General features: G+C 40.0%; 1 pseudogene; it reads left to right on the plus strand.

The window, feature by feature from the left end:
* Positions 1-3036: 3036 nt before the first annotated feature.
* On the plus strand, positions 3037-3958 carry LOC113834890 (annotated as a pseudogene).
* Positions 3959-16705: the final 12747 nt, after the last annotated feature.

The raw sequence follows: 16705 nt of genomic DNA on the forward strand, positions 1-16705 counted from the left end.
ACTATAGGCTATAGTCAGCATGTTACCTGATAAAGTAATGACTACCTACTTTTCAGTCACAAGTTCAAGGTTTTTAAGTTTATTTTGGATGTCATCTAGGTATAAACTTAAAGGGCTTTTCATCAAGCCAAAGGCACTTCTGTCCAATCCATACTTGGCTCTTTGGACAGAAGAAAAACGTACATGCTTCTAGCCCAAATCTGTATTTTGCTAGGACTCAAAATTATAAATATGTTCCTGCTGTTTGAACAGATGTGCAGATATCTGCTTTTTCTGCACTGCGGGCTTCAGTAAATAAGTTTTAACGTCTGTTCCTAGTTTAAACATGTCTTAAACAAGTTTCTGCTTCTGGCCGACATCTAAGTGTCAGTTGCTGACTACAGGCTGTTCTAAGTAGACTTCGAGCCCTGGACTTACTGTGGATGTGAACCAGTCCAGCTGATGTGGACACCACCTGTCTCTGCAACAGAGTCTGCCAACAGCCCCTGATGGATTCCCCATTGCCTAAATTTCTTTTTTGCTTTTGACTAGCATTTCAACCTTCTGGGGTCCCTAACTTTGTCCCAAAGTCAGCAGGAAATAGCATGGGAAAGAATACAATGTCCATTTTCCCTGAAATGCTAAGTCAAAAGGAACTCCCATGTATGGGGATGTCAATATCTCTCACTCCCTGATGGGGGCGCTAAGAGACAATAATTCCCTGATTGGAATTTCCAAACTAGAAAGTGGGGGAATGAAGGGACCAGCTGCTCCTTTTGGCAGCCATGGCAGTAACACGTGCTTGCCATGACCTTGTCCTAGTCACTAGAAGTCAGATGCCTGCCTCATGGCAAAGAACAAATCAGAAATTAGCTGGTGGTACAATGCTTTACGGCTCTGGGTGTGCTTTACGGTCAAGTGCACAGCAATGATGTGTAGAGCATAGCAACCACACTGGGAGGGCCTATGGGCCATAACAACCAGTTGGCCAATCAAAACAGGGCAAGCCCTCCAAGCCTGGAGGCACACCAACCTGATCCTGTGTGTAACCCTAGACACTCCCCTTACGCTGCCCTACAAGATCTCTATGCAGCTGGTTCAAGCTGTCTTTGCTAGCCATCTGCCATGGCAAGTGGGTGAAAGACCCGAGCTAACTTGGGGTTAGCTCCTTAAACAACAATAAAGCCTCATGCAGTTTGCAGCAAAAAAAAAAAAAAAAAATAGAAAAGTTTTACTAATGTAGTAATATTTCAGCAAAGTTATTGCAACAAGTTTAAAAGGCAGACAGACTAGTATAGGCTTTAAAGGAACAAATGAGGTTTATACAATTAAATTATTACACAGATCTATAGGGGTTTACTGAATAACTACAAGGCCCAGAAAACAAATTAAATATGAATGATTAAATCCAGTATTTAGCACCTACAATATCTCTAAAAGTTAAACTTTTAACTGCTTCGTTCATTTCTTAGATTTCTTATCTTTCTCCCAAATACAGTGCTTTCAAACTGCTAAAAGAAAGGACATAAGAAATTCCAATACTAAGAGTATAGAGAAAAAGAGCTGGAAAAAACTTGCAAGTTTAATATGGAAGCCAGAACATACTCGAGTCAATCAAAAGATTTCTGTGTCCTGAATACTGTATATGAGGAGGTTATGAATCTGTTTATGAGTAGGTTACAAATTAGCAATATAGAGTATAATTCCTATCAACTTTTCCTCCTAAGTTATATTTGTAACAAAACTAGAGTTAAATGTCACTTGCTTATTAGGACACTTGCTTATTACACATTTGGGGCAGAGCAGGGACAGGCATATCTGATGGCTGAGCATCTACTTATTGTGCTTACTTATTTGTGTAATGAACAAGCAACACACACAACATCTTCCCCACATTTCCAGGTAATGCACATTAACATAAATGCTTTCAAAGAAATAACCTGAATTGCATTAAATACTGCTTTAATAAAAACTGCAATACTAAAACAAATGACATGTATTATTCTCTCAGGGAGCTTCGGTTTCTGAAATTGAACAGCAGGAATCAATCTTGAGATTAGAGTCATGTCAAGATCTAATGGAGCTCTTTTGGAGATCTGGGTGGTGCATTAGCCAAACCACAGGTGTGACATGCTCTCAAAGCCTGTCACTAATCTGGGGGAGTAACTTCGTTAAGACTTGACTTGTTGAATTATAAAGCCACCTAGGGAACTGTCCCAAGGAATGAACAGAACCAATGATACTGGTGTCAGTTAAGAAAACCTTTGTCTTGAGCAAACCAACTACTTATTATTTAAATGGTTTTGAATTTTAAAAAGTGAATGTTTCCTTGTATTTTCGTGGAAAGGAATCAAAAGATTACAGAGTCCTACACAATTGGGAGACACGAGGTGGATGCTGAGTGACAAGAAGTCACTCCAGGTGTGCCACTGTGGCTCTGGCAGCAGATACAAGAGAATAACGCTCTGGAGAGGAGTCTTGTCTCTTAACATTTGAAAAAGCTCAGTGAATCATCTTGAAAGGCTACATCACCATATTATTTGCTCACTCTCCACTTTCAATTAAGCGATTGGCATTGGACTTCTGAACTCCAACAGGGGGTGTTTTATAACAGAAGAACTCTTGGTCAAACAGAACACGGGAGCCAACAACAGCAGGTATGTGTGAAAATATTCATCTTGTACAAGTACAGAAAGCAAAAGAATGATATACTTTATCCCACAACTTTCAGTTTTTATATTGTCTTTCTTTTCAGAGAACTGCTTCTCTTCCACAGTTATGATATAATTATTTCTCAACCCTAAGTGCCCCTAGAACTCATCTATACAGTCTTTATTGTTTGAAAGAAAGTATAACCCTAAAAGCATGTACACAAACCCTATATACCACATGCAAAAAAGTTGGGGAAGCACATATAGTCAGATAGGGATGGCCCCACAAGAATGAGAAATTAGCCTTCATTGGGAGGAAAATTTATTACATAGTCTGTGGTCTTTAGTGGTATTTTTCTGTTACAGAGATAATTATGGACTCCGCTACAATGAATTTCCAACACTCATGTCACTTCTGAATGGCAGCAGCCTGACTCCAGCTTCATTTATCCTCAATGGCATCCCTGATTTCGAAGAGGTGTATTGTAGATCTCCTTCCCACTCTTTGCCATGTATAGCATCGCTCTTACAGAGAATTTTGAACTCATGTATCTTACCTACTCTGAAGAAGTCTTCCACAAACCTATGTACATCTTCCTAGCCCTGCTTTCCTTCACAGATGTGCTCATGTGCACCAGCACTCTTCCCAACACTCTCTGCATATTGTGGCTCAATCTCAAGGAGATTGACTTCAAGGCCTGCCTGGCCCAGATGTTCTTTGTGCACACTTTCACAGGGATGGAATCCGGAGTGCTGATGCTCATGGCCCTAGACCGATACATGGCCATCTGTTACCCATTGCGCTATGCCACTATCCTCACTAATGTGGTCATTGCCAAGGCAGGGATGCTCACTTTTCTAAGGGATATGATTCTTGTCATTCCCTTTACATTCCTCACCAAGCGCCTGCCATACTGCAGGGGTAATGTCATCCCCCACACCTACTGTGACCACATGTCCGACACCTAAATATCATGTGGCAATGTTCAGATCAATTCCATCTATGGGTTAATGTTGGCCCTCCTCATTGGGGGATTTGACATCCTTTACATCACAGTCTCCTACACCATTGTCTTACAGGCAGTAGTGAGTCTGTCATCAGCAGATGCTCGACAGAAGGCTTTCAGCACATGCACTGCTCACATCAATGCCATTGTCATCACCTATGTCCCAGCCTTCTTCACCTTCTTTATACACCGCTTTGGGCAACATACCATCCACCCCACATACACATTATTATGGCTAATCTCTATCTACTCATGCCTCCCACCATGAACTCTATTGTGTATGGAGTGAAAACCAAGCAGATACGAGAGACTGTCATTTGATTCTTGTTTAAAAGGAAAGAAAGTTCTTCTCAAAAAATTTAATGGACACTCCTAAGAAGCCATAGTTCCCTTAGCCTGCTTTAGGTTAAAGAACAAAAAAAAAGCAAAAAAAAAAAACCAAAAAACAACAACAAAAAAAAACAATAACAAAGCCTGAGTCTGGCTGTAATAAGTGCATGCATGTGACTCAGATTCTTCTATCTGTTTTGAGCAAATGCAATCATGTTCATGTAAGTAGAAAACCTGTTCTGAATCCAAACTCTCCTCACATTAGCTCTCTGTGAGTTCACTGCTTTCAGTCTTCATGGACAAGTATCACTCTCCTGAGTTACAATCTTACAAACATTACAGTAGTCTTTGAATCACTAGACTTAGAGTTTACTACTTTAAAATGTTGCCTGTCTTCAGCAATATTTGTGCTTATTTCCTCATCTCAACTTTGTGTTTAGAAAATCACTTGGAGTTTATTCTTCTCTGCTATGTTATGTGTTTTCTGATCCCAAATTTCTGAGATATATATTCATTGGTAATTCATATACAGATCACAAAAAATTTTAAGAGAATGTGATGATTACTTCTACAGCCTAGAAGCAGGTGTGATAGCAATATTCATCAATTCATTAATATCAAATTAACTGACAATACAGTTTAGGCTTAATCAAATGTAATCATGAATGAACGACATGAAATACATGCTTTTATTTGTATAAAAGTCAGGAACAAGCAAACTGTTTTATGTTGTTAGACATTAGGATCATATTTTGCCTCTGAGAGTGAGACACCATATAAGGGGGACATGTCTGAGATACTTTAGTTTTGGTTATTGACATGGATGACAGGGGATAATCATTAATCTTTTATTCATGCTGTGAACTTTTTCTTCATACATACTTTACATCAATCTAATTTTTGTTTCTAATAACATGAATTGAGTAATATCCCAACTGTCTGTTCTTTAAAACATTTCTTTTTACCTCATAGGGTAGTTATGCATGGTTTATGTATTGTTTGCATTTGCTTTTCTTTAAGAAGTATCTTAAACTTAGTGCAAAATATATTTGCATATTTATACAAATTAAAATAAAAATGTGCACAAGATAACAGTGAAAAAAATCCCTCTTTCATCTAACTCGTACCCAGTGTGCTTTTAAAGCTGTTTTATTCACATGTATGTGCTTGCACTGTTCTTTCTGATGATTCTTCTCCAAGGTGTGTTTGAACTGTAAATAGATCATTGATCCCTATGTTGCATACAATGAGGATTTAACTCAGTTACTACATATGGTTACACATGTGTTGTTTACTGTAATATGTGGGATACACACAGTATTTGTGAGTAGATTACTGTTACCCAGATATAAATGTTAGGAGGCCATATATTGAATTTATGATCTTAAAAAGGCTTTGTTTGGTGTGATTCAAGGACTCTTCCTGAATTTATTGATAATTTCAGTGTAATAACTGAAAGCTAATAAACAATTCTTGGATTGGTATCATCATATGAATATTAGTGAGTATGGAATATGAATATTGATTACAACCAATCCAGGATTTTGACTCCTTCATTGTTGTTCCAGTATTATTACCCTATCATTTCTGAAGTGTGTTTCCAGGATCAATGTTTTTCAGTCTGAAAATGTCTGAGTATATGCTTTACTCCTTAAACAGTAGATGCATTTGTATTGAATACGATCAAGCCAACAATTTAAAATATTAAGAAATTACATCATATATAAGAACAACTGATGGTTAAAATATCTCAAGAGAGGATAACATTGCAAAAGTCTTGTAGAAGGGAAGAAAAACCCACAGCAATTAAAAACTCAAAGTAAGTCTAGCCAAATTAGGTACATCCTTCATACCAGGTAGATTTTTTTTTTCTCTGGGAGGATTTTGCCGCCCATGTGTGCTTCTGTAGGGGGAAATTATGACGATGCCCACTTGGTGCTGAGCACAGGTGCCGCTGACCACGCCTGCTTTGGTGTGGTCAGAATGATGTAGCAAGGGTTTAAATATCTGAAAGGTATACACCTAGCTCTCTTTTTCTTCCCCCGCCCCACTGCCTGGCTGAGCAGACAAGCAGACATCCAGTGTAAACCTGGTCACTGGCTCCATTGTGTGAGTACTTTCTTAATAAACTATCTGTTATCAACCTAGTTCTAATTCCACATTGTGTTCGGCATTATCTCTTGTTAGGAGTTTTGAATCTAAACCTGCAGGTGGGTCGTGACCTTTGGCGAGAATTCTTCCACTGCCGCATCTGTGTCTGGGTAACCTTTCACCTTTCCCTTCCACCCCCCTCACCATCCACTCACTCTGCTAGGAAGACGCCTGGGGGTGTCATAACTCCAAGGTCAGTCTCCCAGCCCAAGCAAGGTTTCTGGCCCTTTCCTTCCTCAGGTTTCCCTACCTGAGGCTCCTGCTCTTATGTATTAGTTTTTGCAGCCACAGTAGGCATTGCCCAGCGCACAGCTGTATAGTACAGGATACTGCTCCATACCTGGAACTGGTATTGCTCAGTGCCACGACCGGCTACACTCCTGCAGGTTTTCCGAAGCCTTTTCTGCTAAAAACAGCCAATCCCTTCCATCCGTTCTAATTTAGTCCCCAAAGCATTCAGATATTTTTCAGATAGTCTTGAGACAATTCACCTCTGAAGCTGAACACTGTGCCATCAAAACTGGCCACCGATGCCACCTGCTGGTTAAATAAAGTTACTGCATCTGGACGGCAACTAGTACAGGTAAACTTGCAGAATGGCAGAATATCTGACAATGCAGAAATTTGGGAATATTCTTGCTACTTACATAAATTCAGTGTTAGAGGAGGCTTATGACTTGCCAATGATGTAGCTATATAATACTTTAGCAGTCAGCTTTATACTCCACATGATATCTCTAACCAGAGGATTGAAACACAGGGAAAACCACAGCATAGCAAATTGGATGCAGGATATAAAAAGCCAGTCAGGAAAATTTGATTTCTAAAATGGAAGATATGGAGTGTTTATGTAAAGAAGTTGAGAATACCATGTCTGGCCATAGTACATTACTAACACAGGTAGAAAAAATCTCATGGCAAATAGAAACCAAAATTTGTTCCATGTCTGATGCTTTGAAGGCAAAAATAGCTAAGAACCACGACAGGATTCGAGACATAGCACAGGCAGTTTACTCCATGTTGAGGAATCTTCCACCACAGGCCAAAAGCTGGAGTCTAGGATTGTATATTTAGAAGGCCTCTGCCTTTTGGATTATGCAGGAGATGTGGTAAAGGCAGGCAATGGACCAATGAATGCAGATGGACCAGAGACATACAAGGAAACCTAATACAATTAGGAAATTCCTTGAAGTATCTCACAAAGGAGCCAGCATGGAGAAAGGTCCAGTCATTCCCAGTCACTTAGAAGGACAATCTCTCACAGAATGAATAAATAATACATTGCCTATTGTAATAAATGATACTATTCTAGATACTAGTTTAGCTAGTGATTAAGAATCACACATGACTGGAGGAGACAAAATGCCTATTTTTGGAAAAGTTCTATTAATGATAAGAGGCGTCAGTTGAAAGTAAGAATTAATAATAACGTTATTACCAGTCTTGGGGACACTGGGGAGCATGAAAGTATGATAATCCAAAGGAACTGGCCTCAGAGACAGCCTCTCAGAGAGCTGAATGTGCATTTTTTTTAGGGATTGGAACATTATCTAGAGTATGCCAAAGTGTAAACTGGATTGTCTCCATTGGACTGGAAGTTCAGAGAGAAGGTTAAAACCATATGTAGCAAACATAGCTATAAATCTCTGGGGTCAAAAGAATCACATTCATACAACAAGGACATCTGCTCAACGATGTTCATAGCAGCACTATTTGTAATAGCCAGAACTTGGAAGCAACCTAGATGCCCCTTAACTGAAGAATGGACAGAGAAAATGTGGTAAATTTACACTGTGGAATACTACTCAGCAGAAAAAAATGAATGGAATCTTGAAATTTGCAGGAAAATAGATGGAACTGGAAGAAACCATTCTGAGCGAGGTAACCTAATCACAAAAAGACAAACATGGTATGGATTCACTCATATGTGGATTTTAGACATAGAGTAAAGGAATACCAGTCACACTGCCAGAGAAGCTAGTAAACAAGGAGGAATCTAAGAGAGATATACATAGTCCACTGGAGAATGGGAAAGGGATAAGATGTCCTGAGCAAATTGGGAGCATGGGAGGAGGGGGAGGGAGCTAGGAGATTGAGAAGGGGAGAAGAGGAGGGTTGAGGAGGATATGAGGAAGCAGAAAGGTTGACTTGGGGGAAGAATAGAAGAAAACAATAAATATAGCTTGGACATTTATTGTATCTTTGAGATGAATTTCATAAATATTTTTCTGAGGATGTTTTGAGTGCGTACTCATATATTTCTCAAAAAGTGTTGTTCTTTTTGCCTAGATTAAGAAAATAGACATGGTGAGCTGGCATGAATGAGAACTGGAACACTGGCTATGTTGAAGTAATCACTGACATAACTCTGATGAATGTAAGGCAAGATCATTTAGGTATTTATTTAGGTAGCATAGCAAATGATATACATCACAATGCAAAAGTCAGGCCTCAGAAATCAAGGCCAGTTTGGACAGATTAAAGGGATGAGTTCAGTATAGGATGTGGTTAATATAGGCATCTATGAAAATCTTAGATGACAATAGCTCAAGCATTGTAAGAAGGACTCAACAATTTTGGAATATATGACTATGGCTTATAAGAAACTTACTTCAATATATGTGGATAAAAAGTATTATGACATCATATAACTTCATGGAAGCTTATGATAGTATGCTAAAATTTAAAATTAGAGATAAGTAGATGCCATAATAATTTTCTGAGACAGAGTCTCTCCACATAGCCTTGGCTGTTGTGCAACTCACTGTGTAGAACAGGTAGGACTCAAAATCACAGATATCGGCCGACCCATCAGCAACTATTTGAGTGACCCCCTGCTTTTACCCAACTCCTGTCCAAAGCACCATTCACCCAGATCTCCCCAGTCTTGTGCCTGCTTGAAGTAGACACGCACAGGCAAGGAGGAGCTCCCTGAATCTGGGTACAGGCTACTCTTCCTTCCCTTTCCTCCGACCGATCCGAAACGAGGTGAGTGATCCACTGGTCTTACCCATTCCCCTCCAAAGCGCCATCCACCCCGATCTCCCCAGGCCTTCTCCTGCTTGGGGTAGACCTGCCCAGGCAGTGAGGAACTCCCAGAGCCTGGAAACACCCCACTCTTACTGTTCTGTCCCAGCCACACACATCAGACCCCTTTGCAGGCCTAACTCCTTCAGAGTGAGGAGACTACCAGGAGAGGCAAGACCATCCAGAGCAGCGGACATTGAATTCCTGACCAACAAACACTACTGCGTAACAAGAGGAGATAGAGAGACCCCACCTGCACTCACTGGAAAAAGATATGGGAAGAAGACAGAATAAGAACTCGCTCAACAACAGAAAGACCAATATGACACCACCAGAATCTAGGGACTCCACTCCAGCAAGATCTGAAAAGCCCAACACAGTGCATGAAGAAGAGATGGACGTCAAAAATTATCTAGCAAGATGATAGAGACCTTCAAAGAGGAAACAAGAAAATCCCTTAAAGAAATAGAAGAAAAAGCAAGCAAAAAATTAAACGAATTGGAGGAAAAGACAAACCAAAAAATTCAAGAAATAAACAAATCTCTTAAAGAATCTAAAGAAACCCAAGATAAAACAACCAAACAAGTGAAGGAAGCTCTTGAAACAGTTCAAAGCATGAAAGCTGAATTAGACACAATAAAGAAAACACAAAATGAGGTGATGCTGGAAATGGAAAGACTGGATAAATGATCAGGAACTAAAGACGTGAGTATAACTAATAGAATCCAAGAGACAGAAGAGAGAATCTCAACTATTGAAGACTCGCTAGAGGATATACATTCATCAACCAAAGAAAACCTCAAGTCAACAATCCCTAACAAAAAATATCCTGGAAATATGGGACACCATGAAAAGACCAAACCTAAGAATAATAGGTATAGAAGAAGGTGAAGAAACACTGCTCAAAAGTACAGAAAACATATTCAACAAAATCATAGAAGAAAACTTCCCCAACCTACAGAAGGATAAGCCTATGAAAGTACAAGAAGCTTACAGGACACCAAACAAACTGGACCACAAAAAGAAGTAGTCCCCCAACACATAATAATTAAAACTCCAAATCTACAGAATAAAGAGAAAATATTAAGAGCTGCAAAGGAAAAAGGCCAAGTAACATATAAAGGCAAACCAATTAGAACCACACCCGACTTCTCAATGGAAACTCTGAAAGCCAGAAGGTCTTAGATACCCTACAAGCATTAAGGGAGCATGGATGTCAACCCAGACTACTGTACCCAGCAAAACTTTCAATCACTATAGATGGAGAAAACAAGATATTCCATGACAAAAACAGATTTAAACAATACATATCCACAAATCCAGCACTACAGAAGGTTCTGGAAGGAAAACTCCAACCCAACGAACATAACTACACTCACAAAAACACAGGCAATAGATAATCTAATTTTACCAAACACAAAAAGAAGCAGGAGGGTGAAATCCACACACAATGACACCACCAACAATAAATCCAAAACAAACAAGAACCAATGAACAATGGACATTAATATCCCTAAATGTCAATGATCTTAACTTACCCATAAAAAGATATAGGCTAACAGAATGGATACAAAGACAGAATCCATCCTTCTGCTGTTTACAAGAAACACACTTCAACTTCAAAGACAGGCGATACCTCAGAGTAAAAGGATGGGGAAACATTTTCCAATCAAATGGGCTCAAGAAACAAGCTGGTGTAGCAATCCTAATATCTAACAAATTGGACTTTAAACTAAAATCAACCAAAAGAGATGAAGAAGGGCATTTCATACTCATCATAGGAATAGTCCATCAAGAGATGAAGTCTCAATCCTGAACATCTATGCCCCAAATACGAAGGCACCCACATTTGTGAAAGAAACATTACTAAAGCTTAAACCACACATAAAACCACACACACTTATAGTAGGAGACTTCAACACACCCCTTATTCCACTAGACAGGACCACCAGACAGAAAATTAACAAAGAAACAAAGGATCTGAAAGAAGTTATGAACCAACTAGGGTTAACCGATATCTATAGAGCATTCCAACCAAACTCAAAAGAATATACCTTCCTCTCAGCACCACATGGCACCTTCTCTAAAACTGACCACATAGTAGGCAACAAAGCAAACCTCCATAGTTACAAAAGAATTGAAATAACCCTCTGTATCTTATCAGATCACCATGCATTAAAGCTAGAATTCAGCAACAATACGAATAGCAGAAAATCTGCAAAATCTTGGAAAATGAACAACACCCAATTGCACCTTTCCTGGGTTGAGGAAGAAATAAAAAAAAACAAATTAAAGACTTCCTAGAATCTAATGAGAATGCAGACACAACATACCCAAACTTATGGGACACTCTGAAAGCAGTGCTAAGAGGGAAGTTCATAGCACTAAGTGCCCACATAAAGAAACTGGAGAAAAGTCACATTAGAGAATTGACAGAACAACTGAAAGCACTAGAGCATAAAAGAAGCAAACTCACCAAGGAGGAGTAGACACCAGGAAATAATCAACCCGGGGGCTGAAATCAATTAAGTAGAAACTAGGAAAACATTACAAAGAATCAATGAAACAAAGAGTTGGTTCTTTGAGAAGATCAACAAGATAGACAAACCTCTAGCCAAACTAACCAAAAGGCAGAGAGAGAGCATGCTAATTAACAAAATCAGAAATGAAAAGGGGGATATAACAACGGACACTGTGGAAATCCAGAGAACCTTCAGGTCATGCTTTGAAAACCTGTACTCCACAAAATTCGATAATCTAATGGAAATGGACAGTTTTCTGGATAAATATCACTTACCAAAATTAAACCAAGTTCAGATAAACAGTTTAAATCGACCCATAACCCCTAATGAAATAGAAGCAGTCATCAAAAGCCTCCCAACCAAAAAAAGCCCAAGGCCAGATGGCTTCACTGCAGAATTCTACCAGAAATTCAAACAAGAGCTGATACCAGTACTCCTCAAACTGTTCCGCACAATAGAAGCAGATGGGATATTGCCAAATGCTTTCTATGAGGCTACAATCTCTTTGATACCCAAGCCACACAAAGATAAGACTAAGAAAGAGAACTACAGACCGATATCCCTCATGCTGTCATCGATGCTAAAATATCATCGATGCTAAAATACTCAAAAAAATATTGGCAAATTGAATCCAAGAACATATCAGAAAAATCATCCACCACGATCAAGTAGGCTTCATCCCAGGGATGTAAGGATGGTTCAACAGATGAAAAACCATCAATGTAATCCACCATATAAACAAACTGAAAAAGAAAAACCACATGATCATCTCACTAGATGCTGAAAAAGCCTTTGACAAAATCCAACATCCCTTCATGATAAAGATCTTGGAGAGAACAGGAATAACAGGAACATATCTAAACATGATAAATGCAATATACACCAAACCAATAGCCAACATCAAACTAAATGGAGAGAAACTCAAAGAGTTTCCTCTAAAATCAGGAAAAAGACAAGGCTGTCCACTCTCTCCATACCTCTTCAATATTGTACTTGAAGTTCTGGCTATAGCAATAAGACAAGAAAAGGGAATTAAAGGGTATCAAATTGGAAAGGATGAAGGCAAACTTTCACTATTTGCAGACGACATGATAGTCTACATTACTGACCCGAAAAGCTCTACCAGGGAACTCCTACGTAAACCTTGATAAACACCTTCAGCAAGGTAGCAGGATACAAAATTAACTCAAAAAAATCAGTAGCCCTACTATATATAGATGATAAATCCAATGAGAAAGAAATCAGGGCAACATCACCTTTCACAATATCCACAAGCAACATAAAGTATCTTGGGGTAACACTAACCAAAAAAGTGAAAGACCTGTATAATAAGAACTTTGAGACTTTAAAGAAAGAAATTAAAGAAGATACCAGAAAATGGAAAGATCTCCCATGCTCTTGGATAGATAGAATTAACATAATAAAAATGGCAACCTTGCCAAAAACAATCTACAGATTCAATGCAATCCCCATCAAAATCCCAACACAGTTTTTCACAGACATTGAAAGAACAATACTCAACTATATATGGAAAAATAAAAAACCCAGGATAGCCAAAACAACTCTATATAATAAAGGATCTTCTGAAGGCATCACCATCCCTGACTTCAAGCTCTACTATAAAGCCATAGTTTTGAAAACAGCTTGGTATTGGCAAAAAAATAGACTGATAGACCAATGGAATCGAATTGAAAACCCTAATATTGACCCATGCACCTATGAACACCTTATTTTTTACAAAGGTGCTAAATCTATACAATGGGGAAAAGATAGCATCTTCAACAAATGGTGCTGGAACAATTGGATTCGGACATGCAGAAAATTGCAGATTGATCCACACCTGTCACCATGCACGAAACTTAAGTGCAAATGGATCAAATATCTCTCCATAAATCCAGCCACACTGAATCTTCTAGAAGAGAAAGTGGGAATTACCCTGGAACAGATTGGCACAGGAGACCGATTCCTGAACATCACGCCAGGAGCACAGACACTGAGGTCTGCAATCAATAAATGGGACCTCCTGAAATTGAGAAGCTTCTGTATGGCAAAGGACACAGTCAGTAAGACAAAACGACTACCCACAGAATGGGAAAAAATCTTTACTAGCCCCACATCTGACAGAGGGCTGATTTCCAAAGTATACAAGGAGCTCAAGAAGCTAGCCACCAAAACACCAAACAATGAAATTAAAAAGTGGGGTGCAGAACTAAACAGAGATTTTTCAACAGAGGAATCTGAAATGGCTGAAAGACACTTAAGAAAGTGCTCAAAATCCTTGGCCATCAGAGAAATGCAACTCAAAACAACTCTGAGATACCACCTCACACCTGTCAGAATGGCTAAAATCAAAAATACCAATGACAATCTATGCTGGAGAGGATGTGGAGAAAAAGGAACACTCTTCCATTGCTGGTGGGAGTACGAACTTGTAAGACCACTCTGGAAATCAGTATGGCGGTTGCTCAGAAAAATAGGAATCAATCTACCTCAAGATCCAGCCATTCCTCTCTTGGGTATATACCCAAATAGTGCATGTACATACAACAAGGACATATGTTCAACCATGTTCATAGCAGCATTGTTTGTAATAGCCAGAACCTGGAAGCAACCTAGATGCCCCTCAACTGAAGAATGAATTGAGAAAATGTGGTACATTTATACAATGGAGTACTACTCAGCAGAAAAAAGCAATGGAATCTTGAAATTCACAGGTAAATGGATGGAACTAGAGGAAACCATCCTGAATGAGGTAACCCAGGCACAAAAAGACAAACATGGTATGTACTCACTGATATATGAATTTCAGACATAGAGCAAAGGATTACCAGTCTATAATGCTCTTCACCAAAGAAACTAGGAAACATGAAGGACTCTAAGTGATAAATGGTCCCCAGGAATGGAAGTGGCATGAACTCCCGAACTAATTGGGGGCATGAGGGTAGGGGGGGAAGGAGCTGCTACAATAAGAGCAAGAGAAGAGAAGAGGAGAGGAAACAGAGGGGCAGAAACATTGAGTTGGGGGAAGAATAGAGGAAAGAGAGCAGGATGAGAGATACCATATAGAGGGAGCCACTATAGGTCCGAGAAGAGATCTGGAACCAGGGAGATCTCCAGAGACCTACAAGGATGACACTCTCTGACAATCCAGGTAATGGTGGAGAGGATAACCCAAAAGCCCTTCCCCTAAAATGAGATTGATGACTTCTCTTTATGTCATCCTAGAGCCCTCACCCAGTGGCTGAAGGAAGCACAGACAGACATCCACAGATATACAGTGAGCCGAAATCAAGAATTTAGTTGAAGAGAGGGAGGAATGAAGAACGAAACCCACAGGAACAGTTGACCTGAACAAGGGAGAGCACAACGACCCCAGATGCTGTCAGGGTGGCCAGTACAAGACTGATGCAGCCCCCTGATCATGGATGTCAATAAGGAGGCCTCTGCACTCCAGGGAGCATCTGGTGGTGGAATAGTATCTTTCCCTGGTGCAAGAAGGGACTTTGCGAGGCCATCCCACGTGAAGGGTTACACTCTGGCCCTGGACACATGGGGAAGGACCCAGGACCAGCATAGGAAGACTTGGTGGACTTTGCAGAGCCCCCATTGAGGGCCCTACTCTGCCTGGGGAGTGGTGGGTGGATGGGGTGGGGTGGACTGGGGGTGGGGGTAGGAGGGTTGGGGTTGAGGGAGGGTGAGGGAGAAGGGACTTGTAAAAAGCTTGTTCCCTTACTAGAACTAATAAAATAAAATAAAATAAATAAAATAAAATAAAATAAATGAATAAACAGTTTCTAAAGAATGATTCTGCTATGTTCACCCATGGCTTCCTATCCTAACCATCATCAGAGATGCTTCCCCCAGCAACTGATGGGAGAAGATGCAGAGACCCACTGCCAGAAATTAGGCAGAGCACAAGGATTCTGGCATAAGAGCAGAAGGAATGATTGTAGGAGGAAGAGGGTTCAAGGACACCACGAGAACTTGCTCCACAAGATAACTTAACAGGGCTCAAAGGGTCTCACAGACTAAAGAATTAATCAAAAAGACTGCATGGGTAAGAGCTAGTTCAGCTGCATATATGTCATAGGTGAACAGCTTTGTGATTTGGTGAAAGCCATAAGAGGGGGAATGGGCAAATCTCTGAACATTTTTGCCTGATCTTGTGACTCTTCTCCACCTACTGTATTGGTCATCCAGCATGAATGGGAATCAATCTACCTCAAGATCCAGCCATTCCTCTCTTGGGTATATACCCAAATAGTGCATGTACATACAACAAGGACATATGTTCAACCATGTTCATAGCAGCATTGTTTGTAATAGCCAGAACCTGGAAGCAACCTAGATGCCCCTCAACTGAAGAATGGATTGAGAAAATGTGGTACATTTATACAATGGAGTACTACTCAGCAGAAAAAAGCAATGGAATCTTGAAATTCGCAGGCAAATGGATGGAACTAGAAGAAACCATCCTGAGTGAGGTAACCCAGTCACAAAAAGACAAACATGGTATGTACTCACTCATATATGAATTTTAGACATAGAGCAAAGGATTACCAGCCTATAATCCTCTTCACCAAAGAAACTAGGAAACATGAAGGACTCTAAGGGATAAATAGACCCCAGGAATGGGAAGTGGCATGAACTCCCGAGCTAATTGAGAGCATGAGGGTAGGGGAGAGGGTGCTGCCACAATAAGAGCACAAGAAGAGTAAAGGAGAGGAAATGGAGGAGCAGAGATATTGAGTAGTGGGAAGAATAGAGGAGAGAGAGCAGGATGAGAGATACCATATCAGAGGGAGCCACTATAAGTCCGAGAAGAGATCTGGAACTAGGGAGATCTCCAGAGACCTACAAGGATGACACGATCTGACAGTCTGGGCAGTGGAGGAGAGGATAGCCTAGAAGCCCTTCCCCTAGAATGAGATTGATGACTACTCTCTATGCTATCCTAGAGCCCTCATCCAGTGGCTGATGGAAGCAGAGAGAGACATCCACAGAAATACACTGAGCTGAAATCTGGAACTTAGTTGTA

This window comes from Cricetulus griseus, chromosome 3, assembly GCF_003668045.3.
Source record: "Cricetulus griseus strain 17A/GY chromosome 3, alternate assembly CriGri-PICRH-1.0, whole genome shotgun sequence".
Classification (NCBI taxonomy): Eukaryota; Metazoa; Chordata; class Mammalia; order Rodentia; family Cricetidae; genus Cricetulus; species Cricetulus griseus.